The 15,732-nt window shown below is 35.3% G+C and overlaps 1 protein-coding gene across 2 annotated transcripts in view; it reads right to left on the bottom strand.

The window, feature by feature from the left end:
• Positions 1-15,732, bottom strand: part of HMGCLL1 (3-hydroxy-3-methylglutaryl-CoA lyase like 1) — a 189,085-nt gene that overhangs the window by 109,126 nt on the left and 64,227 nt on the right. The window contains exons 1-2 of one of the 2 annotated variants that reach the window (XM_079148681.1): positions 5,670-5,753; positions 5,355-5,458 (exon numbers count right to left, since the gene is read on the bottom strand). The exons of the other annotated variant lie outside the window; for it this stretch is intronic. The gene's annotated coding sequence lies outside the window, so the exon portion shown is untranslated. Of the gene's footprint in view, positions 1-5,354; positions 5,459-5,669; positions 5,754-15,732 lie in introns of those variants that run through there. 2 annotated transcript variants of the gene reach the window in all.

Here is a 15,732-nt window from a genome sequence, read left to right as displayed (position 1 = left end):
ACAGCTGGCTGTGCCTTACAAGCAAACAATCTGGGGCTCTGACTTCATCCTTTCTCACTCCCATTCTTTCTTAGACATACACATACATTCTACATCTCCGCGACATTATCCTCTTTCTACTCTTTTCCACACACCATGTTCTTCAGAAAGAGCAGAGTTAGAAACACCAGGACAGGACTGGGGCGCAGAAGCTACAGCCTCCTGCATCTCATCAATACAAATTTACAACTGAAACCTCAATCCAGGAAATGTGATTTCATTGCCAATAAAGAACTAATTGTATTACATACTAAAAAGCAAGTAAGGAAAAGTTTACACATTCCTCAGGCTAACCTGTGCTTAGGCCATATTTTAAGTATTAGAGTGAGTAGTAAATAATTGTTACTTTTCTTTCTACTTTTATAAAGCAAATGCATTTCTGATCCTGCTGTTAAAACTTGTAACCTTACCCATTCAAATAGTTGAAAATTAATTAATCAGGGATTAAATATTCATAACTGAGTCTTTGCATATGGAATACATAAAAACACAATGTTAGATACAGTTAACATATTCTTTTTAAATAAATTATATTCATTTTAATCATTCATGTGAATGAAAAAGTTTATAATCAAATGAGTAAATTAAAGATGAATGAAAATTCTAGTTTACTTTTTAAAATTATTTATAACAATTTAAACATCTTAACTACTAACAGATACATTCCAAAGTTGCAAGGAGCCTATCTTTTTTTATAAATGTGTTTTTTTTCCTCTATTATTATTGCATATTCCATCCAAGTGAAGGGCTACTGGACTTGTTTCAAATGTTCTTACATTACATGTCACTCTAAGGAAACCTTTTTCCAGATAAGTTGTAAAGAACATGTATTTTTTAATGGCAGATATTTTATCATCTCTGGCCATTTAGATTATAGGTGTGGGATCCTGTTTTATATGGCACCCTGCTACTGTGGAGCTATTCTTTTAGCTGTTCAAGTTAGAAAGTCTTTGCCAAACAAAACAGTAGGAGGGAAGCTGTAAAAAATAAAAAATAGCCTCAAAATGCTAAAAAAAGAAATAAGTGAACAAGCAGCAATGTAAACACCAACTAGAGTACTATTCCCATGACCTACATTTGATAGAAAAAAATATATTTAAGATGCAGAGAATTCAGAGAATAGGTATTTAAAACAACATACATTTGTCTTTAGAAACAGAAATTAATTCAGACAATATTATAAATAAGCTATTGTGCTACAATAATTAATTGATCAGGGATTAAATCTCAAATCACAAATCTCAGACCTTATTTTAAGGTAAATGAGTCTGGTCTATGATTTTCTTCTGAAATGAAAATGATGTAAAGCTTTAAAAGAAATTTTAAAAATACAAGCTCAATGAAATCTAAATAGTCAAATTGCACAAATAGATTAGGCTCAAGATTGCCTTTTGAAAAGCACTCCGTTTGTTACGTAGAAAGTGACAGGTATGACTTAGGAAGATGAATCCCATATCTTTCTTTGATTCAAGCACACTGCTCTTTTACAGATATGCACTTTATTTAAATCACTTCTTTTTGGTTTGGAGTGGATATAACCAGATAAACATTAAAATGAAATACATGGTAGCATGGCCAATGTGGAAAACACTGTGCCAGTGTGCTCCAGATGCCGGGCATTCACATGCAAGGACCATTTGTGTACCCTAGGAGCCTCCTCACAACCCTCCTGTACTGCAGGCATCACTGCTGGGATTTCTGGGGTTCAGAGAGGTTAAGTCACTTACTCAAGTGCAAGGCAGAATGTGGACAGGGACCCAGTTCTAGAAGCACTTCTCATCACAGCTGTCCTCAAGAGCTATGCAGGGGAATTCAGTTGCTTATTTGATAATACTTTGAGCCTAGAAAGAGCTCATTAAATCTCAATAGGTTAAGTCCCAAATTCAACTCAGGATCAAACTCAGAATAAATCATATGATTTTATAGTCTGATCACATGTATCTATTTAAGGGAGGCCAGGAGGCATTTTCCCATTATTGCTCACAGGGGACTGCCTTTCCTTTTCTTTTGTCCATCTTTCCTCTTCCCTAGCTGTGTAAGAAGTATGGCCTTTAGAAAGAATTCCAGCCTCATCTTTTTAAATGTCATCAAAGATGGGTCTGAAGAATAACCTATCAGTCAATGTTTACTCTTGCGTAATAACAGAATATGGCCATGAGAATCATTGTAGGGAAGAATATTTTATATGAAGCTTCATACAACCACTGCAGGGGGGAAACACTCTTGAAGAGGATTAGCAAAAGTTGGTATTTGAAATATAACTTTGGTTAGCCAATATTCCTTGGTTAATATTATCAAGAACTATCCTTTCCTAATCCCAATTCTAAAGTTAGACCAGCCTGTCCTATTTCTTTCCAACAGTAATCAAACATGGGAAGTGAGCACAGACAAAACAAACAAACAAACAACAACAAAAAAAAAAAAACAGAAGTAACTTCATGAAGATTTACAGATGATGGAAAGTCTCACACTCCTTTACAAACAATGAGAGCTAGTGAAATAATTAGCATTTTGCAAAATAAAAAATTTCAAGGAAATATGCCTAGAATAATCAAGCCATTTGTGTTTACCTAAGGAAAATAGGTATGCCCTTAATTATGCAGAAATAAATACATGAATAAAAATAAGAATCATTTGCCCACACCAGAGAACTGAAAATAATACTTCATTTTTCTTTACGATTGATTCCTTATTCATTTCACAATAATTTACTGTGTACCTAATTATTATATCCCAAGCACTGGGGATACAATGATGAATAAGAGTCCTATTCTCAAAATGCCCATGGTCCAGGTAGTAGATAATTGGAGAATATTTACAAAATACAAAGTGATAGTAGGATAAGAAAAATAACTGTTTGAGGAGAAATAAGGTAACTGAAAAGTGACACATGAGTAATAAACCTATTGCAGCTTCTGTTACCTCAAATGCATTGTAATAAAAAGGACTTTAATGTTTTCACTGTTTTTACATCATTTTGTAATAACTGCAGAAAATGGGATGAAAATAAACAAGTATATATAAGCAAGCAGGATATGAAAATCGGGAACAAGTAGCAGTTTGGTTCAGCCAGATCTTCAGCAAGTGAAATAGAGTAATGAAGTTAAGCCTGCAAAGAAAAAGAGAGACTGCAAATGGAGGACCTTGAATAGTAGACCAAAGTTTCCAGCCTTCTTCAATGGGGAGAAAGGAACTGTTAAAGAACTTAGTACATGAGATGACAAAGGCTGATATTTCTGAACAATTACTGTAGAAGCAATGAACAAAACATATATGAAAGGGAGAAACAATGCTTAGAAACAGCATTTAAAAAACAACCACATGATTGGTTGATGAAGGTCGGGGTTACTAATATACCTGAGATTGAAAACAAGAGACAAGTATAGCCTACACTAGGGAATAAGAATTCTAAGAGCCATAAATTGTTATGCACCAATGTCTGAATCCCTCCAGAATTCATGTTGAAATTCTAAACTCCATTGTATTAGGAGGTAAAGCTTTGGGCAGGTAATCAGATAATAGAGGATATGATGAGATCAATGTTCTTATAAGAAGAGACAAGAAAAAACTTGCTTCTTTCTTCTATCCACTATATGAAGATACAATAAGAAGACAGTTTTGTACAAACCAGGAAGAAGTTTAATCCCTAGATACTAGCTCTGCTGAAATCTTGATTTTGGATTTCCCAGTGTCTAGAACTATGACAATTCTGTCACCCAAGCTACCAAAACTATGGTATTCTATTATAGCATCCCTGACTACAATAGCACTGAGGAAATAAAAAGGATACTTCCCTTAAGAATTAAAGTCCAAGATTCCAAAAGGAACAGTTGAACTCTTCATATAAAGCAGGATGGACACTGTGAGCTTGATTTTGAGCCCAGTGAGTTTAAGGTGCCAGTGGCACATTCTAGTGAAATTTATCAGAAGTGGTAGGACAAGAAGTATCAATTTGCACACCTCAAAGAGATGGATGTCAGCATAGGAAGGACACCCAAAGAAGCATAGGTAGAGGACAGTACTAGAAGCAGAATCAGCAAACCCTGAAACTTAATGGTCATGAAAAGATGTAATAGATGATAGGGCGCGAGTAGGTGGTGAAACAAACTAATTAAGAGTAGAGAATAACGGAAACCAGGGAGTGGGATCAGAAGTGATCTGCAAAATTAAGTTACAGGGTGGAAGGAGACTGAGGGATCCCAGGTTGGAGAACAGGCACTGGATTGGGAAAGGAAAGGGCTGTCCTGGTTGCTAAATGTTAATTGTGGTTTAGAAACTAGAATCCAATCTCAGAATCAAGGACCATTGCCAAACACCTAAAAACTCTGGACAAAGCTCTATCATCTTATCAGTTTTCAAGGAGAAGATTATGGATGACTGTTCTCACCCCATCTTTGATGACTCTCAGTCTATCTCTAGCAAATATAACATAAAGAATCAAAGTTAAGGGAACATATATGTATTTCTCATCCTTTAATATGGAAATTCTGTCAGGCCAATTATCGTCACTTCCTTTTAATACACAAAAAAGCCTAAAGCACTTGGAAGTGTTTAGATTATTCATAGAGGAAGTCGTAAAATGGTAAATGGATGGCAAGTCCTTAAAATTCTATTTAAGAGCTTTAACTTCTACTCATTACATTGGGCCATATATTCACATGAAATTAGTATGGAGTTTCAAGTTAGTTTTCAATTCATATAAGATTTCTTAAAAGGAGTTTTGTTTTAATCAAATCAGTGCATAGGCTAATAGTCTGTAATAATATGGAAAGTTAGTGTTTTAGTCAGCTTTTTAATTGCTGCAATTAAAGGACCCAACCAGAACAACTGTAGAGCAGGAAAATTTACTTGCAGGCTCATGATTTCCGAAGTCTTGGTCCATAGAGAGCAGACTCCATTCCTCAGTGCTCAAGGTGGCTGTACATCATGGTGGAGAGTGTGGCAGAGGGAAGCAACTCACACAATGAACAGGAAGCAGAGAGACTCCATTTCCAGATATAAAATGCATACCCCAATGAACCACTTTCTCCAGTCCGTACCCCCTGCCCCTGGTTATCACTTAGTTAATCCCATCAGGTATCAATTTACTGACTAGGTTAAGGCTATGAACCAACCATTTCTCCTCCAGACCTTCTTGCATTATCTCACCTGTGAGCTTTTGGGGGATACCACATCTAAACCATAACAGTTAGTAATTACAATCAATTATATCATGTTAATATCACAATATTATTTATCAGAGTTCTTATTAAATAATTTTTGTTAAATTAAAATATAATTAAAAATTATAGATATTTAAATTATGGATTTAATACCTGTGGTACCCATTTGGAGGACACAAAGCTGGTTACTTCTATTACAGTCAAGCCAGTTTGGGAAAGTCGATTGATATTCAATTTATATCTGTAGGAACAATAACCTATAAAAACATAAAAGTTATTTTATTATAAGTAAAATCATATAGAGTCTATCATAGGACAAACAGAAATTTACTTCCTAACTGAAAAGAAATGTGATTTATAAACTCAAGGAATAAGTGAAAATGAACATGTCTTTAACATCCTAAGAAATTAATATTTAAACTGAGTATTTCAAACACTCAAATGCTCTGTAAAACTATATAAAAGTACCTTTTCATTCTGCAATCCATCCCTAGGTCCAACTTCTACTATTTTAACATATTCGGGGAGCCCAGATAACTGGGACGATTCCTGAAAAACAAACATAAAACAAGAAAAATACAACAGTTTTAGATTGCAATTGAAAGCTAAACAATTATACTATATTAATAAAGCCTCATCCCAGAAAGCTGCCAACAGTAAGAAAGCAACACATGATACAATCTAAATAACCCTTCTATATATTTGTAACATAAACATTTTTCTTACAAGTGTCTGATATTTTATGATTGCAATTCAAAAGAATAATTTTTGAAAATATAACTGTGGAATAAGTGATTTACCCAGGATCTAAAGAGCAAAACTGTTGAATAATTCTGCATGTGATTAGATCACATGTGTTAATACAAAAGTTAATTCATTGCATTTGCAGATTTCTACCACACACAGTCACACCAGCTGTCACCTGCAATACAATGCACTTGAGGGTGAATTTGGTATTCTGGCTCATGCACAGAAAGATGAGGTTAGAGAAGAAAGTATGCTGTTTGCTTTTCTGTGTCACACAACACAGCTACCACACAAGCACCGCTTCCTAATGGATATTCACCTAGTGGGAGGTAAGCCTAAATATCCTCCCAACATTCTGGCTTTAGCCCAATGTAAGAAACATGTTCTTCTGTTTTGCCCAAATCTGAGATAACAAATGGGTTAGTTTCTGGAATTTCTGTCCCTAGACTAGGCAGGATGGACCTAGTTTAAAAGAGGTATATGCCTTCTAAATATATGGAATTAAATTTTATTATTTAAAATAAGAAAAGCAGAAATAGCCTACGTATCACATCACAGTTTAAATGAGAAGGAAGCTCACCTTTTTCAGACTACCAAAATAATCTCTTGTTACCTCTGAGCCAAGTGTCAGTAACTCATCACCAAATTCTTCAAATGGATAGTTGGTAGAATCAACCCAGATTCACAGGAACTGTGCCTTTCATCAGTAAAGACAAATTCTAGCTGACCAATTCATCTTGTCTCACTCTGACCTTGTGACAATCATTGGCATAAAATGGCGAAGTGGTTGTTTCAGATGAAGGATGCAGTTTGTGTCTATAACAGAAAAAGGCTCACTGGCCCTTTAGTGTTCAAACTGCATTAGACTTTATTAGTATTCTGTGTTAATTCAGTTGAAGAAACCAGATGGTCCCTGATACAATGTTAACAGACCATCCTCCACAATTTCCCTGAAATGGGGCCATTTGTTAACAAAAATTAGTCAAGAAGGAAGAGAATTCTCATTTCTGCATCTTCTCTGCAGGTTATGATGCATAAAGTTAACAGGAGAGTAGAGAGTTGAGAGAGGAGCATGAGTCCTACACTTTAGGTTCAGTTCTGAATGGCAATCATGAAACCATGCCTAATTATGGAGTGCCTATGTCAGCCAAGCAATAAAGAAAATGTATGACATGGGAATATAGTGTAAACGAGAGAAGTTCATTCCTTTTTCTAGACCTAAATGGCAGCAATGAAACAAAACCAAAAACAAAACGAGACAGCCTTACTTAGCACATGTGGTCTCATTATTGATGGTTGTTTCACAAAACTACATTTTTGACAGCAAATAGTTTGCAGCATACATGGACAAAGAAACTTCTTTATTAAGTGGCAATTTTGACCCAAAGAAAGAGCATAGTGTTTTTTAAGGCAGTAACAATATGCTTGAGTACAATTAAAGAGCTGGGTACATTTCTCTGCATCAATTTGATAAAGCTGGATAATTATTCACAGGTAATATGAAGAAAACCAACAATTACGGTCATTTCAGTCCAAGCAGCATGTGTGTCCATTTGATATGATTTTAGATTCTTCTTGAATCTGATGCTACTTACTCTTCAGTCTTTCTAGACAATTTGAATTAAGCTGGTGATCAAAGATATTCCCCAATAAAATCAATAGATAATCATTATGCACAGTCTATGTGTCATATACTGTAATAGGTGCTGGAATTACACCAAAATGAAAACTGTAATGAACCAATTACATAGAAACATTAAGAGATGCAAAGAAGGAATCACACTAGATGGAGTATCTGAGGAGAGACATGTTCTGTGTTCTAATGAGAAGATTATGATCAGGTTTTTATTTATTTAGTTTTTGAACTCAGGTTTGGTCTAGTTAAGACTCACCCATAGCCACATTGAAATTACATGCAATTGTATTTGCTTGTGTGTGTGTGTGTGTGTGTTTAGGGCTGGGGATTGAAACTGGGTGCTGTGCATGCTAGGCAAGTGCTCTACCACTAAGTTACACCCCCAGCCCCATGTGCTTATATAACATTGAGGTGGGATTTTACATTAGTCATTATTATCTGTGGTAGCAATGCTTAGAAAGAGATTAAAGATTACCAGGAAAGGACTCTCACATCACACATATTCAGTTAATATATGTTAATCCTAATGATGACCCACTGAAGAATAAGAAAAGATCAGAGGACACTTGCTTGTGCTGTGGGTTGTATTTCAGGAGCTGCACTTGGGGAACCTTAGCATTTCCTAGTGGGCAGAAAGTATGCCTGCCTTTGCTCCAGATGGACATACTATCTCTTCTTCCAAGGCTCTCTGCTAGATGAACATCCCTGAAAGATAATCAAGGAAAGATATCTGCTACTAAGACATGCAGATATGCAAGACAAACAAGAAGAAAAATTTTCTGACAATTACTGCGATTAATATTCAATTATTTTCCTCAACCAAAACTCTAATTCATTATCCAAGATTTCATTTGTAATCTACTCAGGACCTCTTCAGATAAAATTAAGTAATTTAATTTCTATGATGCCATAATACTTTAAAGAGACTAATTTTTAAAAAAATATATCTGCAAGAACTTCTTTCTTACCTCTATCTCTCCTTCTCTCTCTTTCTTTTTAAGTGAATCAATTATAAATAATGAATGAATTCACACCTAAAATTTAGATAGTAAGGCTGATCTTTCAATTAGCGAGTATATTACCCAATGTTATAAGTTATTAGGTATATGAAATGAACAATACAAACAAAACTTTCTGCCCACAGCTAGTAAAGATTTTAATGGCACTGGGGTCTTCATGATACTCTGAGACAGGGATGAGGGGGTACTTTTTCTATACACTGAACATGAATGACTTAGAAGTTACAGGAATTGAGGTTTTACAATATTAGGCTGCAGAATTTAGTAACATAGTCCTCAAACATTTTAGCCTATACTCTAAAATTTATTTTATAACAATAAAAGTCCTATGTTACTGAGCTCAGTGTATCCTGTTTAATGCTCAGTATAGTATATGATACTAGTGAAAACAAAAGAGGTATTATCTAGAGTGAGGGTTTCAAAAAGCTGTGTTATACAGCTGGGTGTGTGCCCACATTTGGCATCAGATTTCTAATGGTTCACTTTCATAGAGCAACAATAAAAGAAATACTATCTTGCATTTATATGTTGTATTTTTCCAAAGAACTTGTCTATCTACATTTCATCTGTGAAGTTACCCTATTAGCAAGGCAGAACTGAAAGAGAGATTAAATGACTTTCTAAGTTTACCTTGCTAAATTCCCTGGCTGTAAATCTAGTTTTCTTGAAGATGAGATTAAATACATCATCAACTATTGAATTTTACTTGAAAAATTAGTAATGAATCTTACTTTTAAATATCATAAGTATTTTGCTTTATTCACAATTTTCAATTGTGCAGAAAATTAAAAGGCAGGCATAATTTGATGCACAAGTCTGAAATTGTGTGTGTGGGTGTATGTGTGTGTAATACATATATTTTTTTAGCAATAACAATGGGTGACATTATACTATTCATGGTGATAGATGTCATTTCTTATTATCTACCCTACAAGTACAGTTTTTATCCCTACACAAATAACACTATCCATAACAGAAATTTCTACACTGATTTGTATATGTTCCACTGACTTCATTTCTTGAGAACTAGTTTTCTGTGTGTAAAGTTGAAATATCCTCTTTCATAACCAGTATTCCCAAGGAGAATACCTATGAAGACCAAAACAAATGCTCCCACTACACAGATGAGAAGTTTGAATCAGGAAATTGTGTGATTTTTCTTTTGAAATTAAATCAGACTTCTTAAGGGGGCATTAGATATCAGCTTTTCCAAAAGAATCTATTTTTGTCATCACATCTGAAATATGCACGTGGTTCATTTGGTGGTAATGTTAAAATCGTCACTCTCTGCTATTTGTTATTTCTTGGATATTAATTTCTCTTTTAACTCAATATAATCAGAAGCATGTAAACCATTATCAGTGACGTAGCAGATATCCACAGAAACCTTGGTCCTCCAGAGCAATCAAAAGACATTTCTCTCCCTGGGTGCCTCTTTGGAACCAAGAGATGAATAAGCAAAGCTGATATTTGAAACCATACTTCCAGAATATCCATGTGCCAGGGTTAATTCAAAGGCAATCTCTGGCAATTTAATATGAATGCATTCACAATTAATATGGTTGTAATGCAAAGTAATTTATTTTTACCTTTTTATTTTTATAGACTGCATTTTGATTCATTGTACACAAATGGGGTTACAACTTTTTATTTCATGATGTAGTTATACATGATGGTTATACATGATGTAGATTAATACCATTCATGTAATCATACATGTACATAGGGTAATGATGTCTGTCTCATTCCACCATCTTTCATACCCCCGCCCCTTCCTCCATCTCATTTTCCTTTATGTAATACAAAGTTCCTCCATTTTTCTCTTACCCCCACTCCTGCACCCCCATTATGTATCATCAACCACTTATCAGAGAAAACATTCAGCCTTTGGTTTTTTGATATTGGATTATTTCACTTAGCATGATATTCTCTAATTCCATCCATTTACCTGCAAATGATATATTTTATTCTTCTTTATGGTAGAATAATATTACATTGTGTATATATAGCACAGTTTCTCTATCCATTCATCTATTAAGGGCATCTAGGTTGGTTCCACAATCTAGCTATTGTAAATTGAGCTGCTATAAACATAGATGTGACTGTGTTACAGTAAGGTTGCTAATGAAAACACATAAAAGTTTGGAAAGTAGAAATACTAGTACCTATCATAGTCTATGAATATTTAAAAGAGAATAGGTAGTACAAACTGAAGTCCTTGATTAAGCATATTATAATTTTATAAAATGGTCATAATAAGTTTTCCAGTCCCACATACTCTTCCAGGTTCTCTCCACTGTCAATCAAGTGGTGTATTCTATTTACTTCCCCTCCTGGCAGCTGGGTGGGCTGTGATTGTTCCAACTAATAGTATACAGTGGAAATAATACTATATGACTTCTGAAGCTAGGTTATAAAAAGGATATAACTTCCATATGGCTTTCTATTTGGAGAAATTCACTGTGGAGAAATCAGCCAACATGCTAGGAGAAAGCACAAATTTGCCTATATAGTGAGACCATCTGAAGAGGCCTCCTGGAGAATCTATGTGAGGAGAGACTGAGGCCCTGAGCTAACAGCTATTATCATACCCTAGATTTGTCACTGAAGTAACCACCATATAACATTGACTTCTGAAATAAGTCATGCAGTTGAGATCCTAGACATTGTAGACCAAAGACGAACTGTTTCCCTGTGCCTTATTCAAATTCCTAACACACAGAATAAGTAAACATAATACATGCTTATTTATACCACTAAGTTCTCAAGGACTTCATTACATAGACATAAAATTTGGAATTCTGAAAATGGATAAGACTGGAAAAAAGGATGGATGAAAAACATTTGACTAGAGAACATCACTGGTGAATAAGGGATGAGATTATAAAGATGGAAGGCTTACACTGTGACACATCTTTGATGTACATTCGCATTAATCTAAAGATCCCTAATTTATCCTGGAAGCAACACAAAGGCATGGAGAGTCAGTGTTGAAATGTCACAGGTCTGAAATAAAGCAGTATTATAGAAGGATGAACCAGAGAGAGGTATAGAAGTCAGTCTAGAGAGAAGGAGATGATTCTTAGATGATGATGAGATTCCAGCTTGTGGGAAATTCTGTTGTAGAAAAATGACACTAGGAATAGAACCCCAAAGAAAAACTAATAGAACATGGAGCTGATCACATGAAGGATTACTTGAAAATTCAATCCTCTCTCTTTTACCTTCCTTTTAAATATTTGACATTTGTACAGATTTCAATACAGATCTTGATTAACCATGGATATCACCTTGGTGCCTGATGCTATTTAGAGTGTGAATTTTCTCCATCTCCTTTCTCCTTGCCTTTCTCTCACACTTGCTCTGTCTCACACACAAATGAGCATGAATATGCAAATTGTAAGAAAATCAGAGCACTTCTTTATAATTTGAAGCAGAAAGAAAATAAGTTACTTTTAGTTTTAGCATGTTGAAATGAAGGAAAAACAAAATTCTCTTACTAGAAAATATGTTAATTAAAATTATTAATGTTTAAAATTACTTAAATGGTAACCTTAAACATTTATCGGAAACATCTATACTACCAGGATAACAGAAATGAATGCTCTGTCCCTAACCACATATAGATTAGGATAAAGTATGGCACAAAGGGCAAAGCAGAAATTTTAATCTACAAAAAATATTGGTTATGTCAGCCTACAGGAGATTTTCCATTCTGTATGTAATTTCATGAAAGTCTTGAATCAATGTGAAGAAACTTACATGATGAAATAAACATAAATTGCTTTTCATAAATATTTCAACCAACAGAATAACAAAAGACTTAATAACCATGTTTCCGCATCATAACAGCTGAATTTTGATAATCATTGAAGATACCTTCTTTTTATGATAAACACATTAAATAGAATCCAAAAAATTTCTACTTTTTGTTCTCAAAAAAGTCACATAATGAGGTCATTTAGAAAATAATAGTATTCTGTCTTATTTTGTTTAATAAAGGCAATAAGAAAATAGATTTAGGATATTCTAATAGGATATGATTTTATTATAAAGGATAAAATAAAGTAGGTTTCAATTAAAGCTATAAAATCCTTGATTTAATTTTTTTTTCTTGGAGAGTTTATGTTATATTTCAATCTTGATGTTATTTTAATGTCTAAAGTTTAACTATTATTCAAACAATGGAACTAACTATTCCCTTACATTACTGGTTTGACATTTAATTTAAAAAAAAAAACTTTCTACATCTGGTTTGATTTAAAATATTTTTCAGATTTTGCTGTGGGTTTTTATTGAATAAAATGAAAAATCAAAAACCCTCATGATTTGGATAGTAACATGTTTTGCCATCATCTGGATATAGTCTGGAAACAAAAATACCTGTGACTATCTATCCAACAAAGCAGGCATGCCATGGGTAATCAATTCCTTAAGCATTCACATGTTGATATGAATTCAAATAGTCACAATATTTATGGAACCCTTTGTAAGAGTTTTAATGATATACAAAAGGTCACAAGGATTAGAATGTAATAAGCTTAGAGTTTAGAGAATTCATTAACAACTAATAATATCATGGTACGAGTAAATTTAAGCAGTCCATTTTATACATATTTAGACATCCTACTAACATTTTGTTATTCTCTGAACACTATAATCTCTCCTAAACATGTAGACTTTCATTATGTTCCCCAGTCAATGGCAATGGCTAAATACAGATTGAGAATTGTTCATGAACAGTTCTCACCCCAGTTTCCTGAGATTAGTGGAAGTTCAAGATAATGCATATGAGTAAACAGTGATAAACAATGACAAGAGTTTCTCATGAGCTTTAGAAAGGCTGTAATATTAAAAGCTTTAATTTTTTTGTAAATACTACTCTTTAACTTTACAATTGAGGGAATTTAAAAGTTAAAATATTTTTAAATATCATGAGACAATTAATTTTTAAAGTCTATTTCAATATTTAAATTTTCATTCATTTAATATTTATTTATATACTTACAACTACGACCTAACAGTTAGGTGTAGGAAAATGAAGCAAATATAGTCCTTTCTTTGATATATGAACTAGTGAGGGGGCATATACAATGTGTGTGTGTGTGTGTGTGTGTGTGTATGTGTGTGTGTGCATTTGTATGTATTATATAAAAACATATACCAGAAGTACAAAATAATACATAACCACGTCATCTGAAGTTCCAAAGAACATAAATCAGGAAACATTTTTCTTTATACTTCAAGCACAATAATAACACACCTTATCTATGTCAAATGTAAATAACCCAGGAGCCTATTTTTTAGTGGAACAATATTATTCATGGTATTTGAAAGTATTCCAAATTTTTCATTGAGCAAAGTTATTCAGATACATATGTGTGTGTGTGGTGTGTGAAATTCAATTTTATCCCTTATTAAAATGATAACTTTAGGTGCCCCTTCCACCCTGCCATGCCAGCAGCTGTCAATCTACCAATGGCAGCCCCCTCCATAGCCCCCTCCATGTGGTAGCTTCCACCTAGGGACACCATACAGGGCCTGGAGGCAGCCGCTTGTCATAGCACCACCTGCCACAGTGCTGCAACTCCTACCATATTGCCCAACACCACATGGCCCGCCTTCACTGCCCCACCTCTGAAATAGTCGACTCTGTCTTGAGACACTTCCGCCACCATCTTGGGTTACATCCGCTGCTGCCATCACCATCTTAAGGTGGGGCAACTTTCATCTTGGAGACACCAACCGGGAACTGGAACCTCAACATTAAGGTAATTACAGGTTAATTGTCACCATTGCCACAAACTTGGGACATGGCTGCTTCCATCTAGGGACAACAGTCAGGGCCTAGAAGACCATCATCAACGTTCCTGCAGGCTTGGTTACACCCTAGGTCACCCTACTAGGTGTGCTAATAGCCACCATCTTGCTGAAGAGACAGGAGAGAGCTTTGCACAGGGTTGTAGGTTTAGAAGAGGGCGTGAGGGGCATCTAGATCCCTGCTCACACCAGCCAGTCATTCTGGCACTCACCAGGTTCCCAGGGCCAACTCAGGCAGCAGTTGCTGGGACCCAACACCAGCCCAGTCCCTAGCTCCCTCCACAATCTGGCATCCACGGATCACCTGGTTCCTGCCAGTTTGGCAATCACAGTGCCTTTGGCTCACCAATCCCCAGTCTCACAACCACCCCTTAATCACCAACCTGGTCCATACTTGAAGCTAGGTGGCTGGCCAGCAGTTCTCAACATCCAGTCCTGATCCACCAAAAACTGAACAGCTCTCTACAACAGGCCCACAGGTCCTTTCTCAGGACCTCCAGAGAAAGATATTCCTGATAGGAAAGTCAGCATGGATGGGAGGGATAAAGTTCAGAAACTAAATTAGGAACCAGAATTGGTGGGGTCCACAGGTGTTGTTAGGGACTAAGACCAGGTTCCTTATCACACAAGAGGACCACAAAGGAGATTGCTGGGGTGCAATCTTCCAACAGGGACCAGTAACTCCTGCCTCCAGGAGTTCCACCTTCAAGACTAACCCTCCTACCCTAGTATCCTTCACCATCCTAAGGGGGAAATATCAAACTCTAGACAACTTCACCTATCAGATGAAAAGGAAAGCAGGGAAGATACTGAAATTCAACAGAAACAATTATTCAAATTTTCCTTTGAGATTTATTTCTTCATTCTTTCCCACTCTCACATTTGCAACATTTTTGAAACCAAGTAGTTTTCATCAATAGGCTACTGAGGACTGAGATGTCTGAAGAGTATATTACAGTTTTGTTGTATATTCCTTTGATTTTTACATTTTTCCTTTTTCTTTTCTTTCTTTCGTTTTGACTCATATATATTTGCTCTCACTTATTCTGTTTCCTCAGAGTCCTCTTTCTCTTTTATCTTCCTGCTAACAACCAACTTCTTTTGATTTTACCTTCTCTCTTCCTATGATCTAATACCTCTACATTCATCCACTCCTACCTCATAAACATCACATCCTACAACCCCCACCACCCACCCTGGTTCTCCTCTTTGTCCACCATTAGGAACTGTAGTCTCTTTTGCAAAGAGAGCTACACCTTAAAGGTGAGATATTGGAAACCTGCAGGAACATTATAAGTATAGAGGGTAG

Source organism: Sciurus vulgaris, assembly GCF_902686455.1.
Source record: "Sciurus vulgaris genome assembly, chromosome: 7".
Classification (NCBI taxonomy): Eukaryota; Metazoa; Chordata; class Mammalia; order Rodentia; family Sciuridae; genus Sciurus; species Sciurus vulgaris.
The sequence above is the reverse complement of the archived record's forward strand: the minus strand, read 5'-3'. Positions and strand labels throughout refer to the sequence as shown.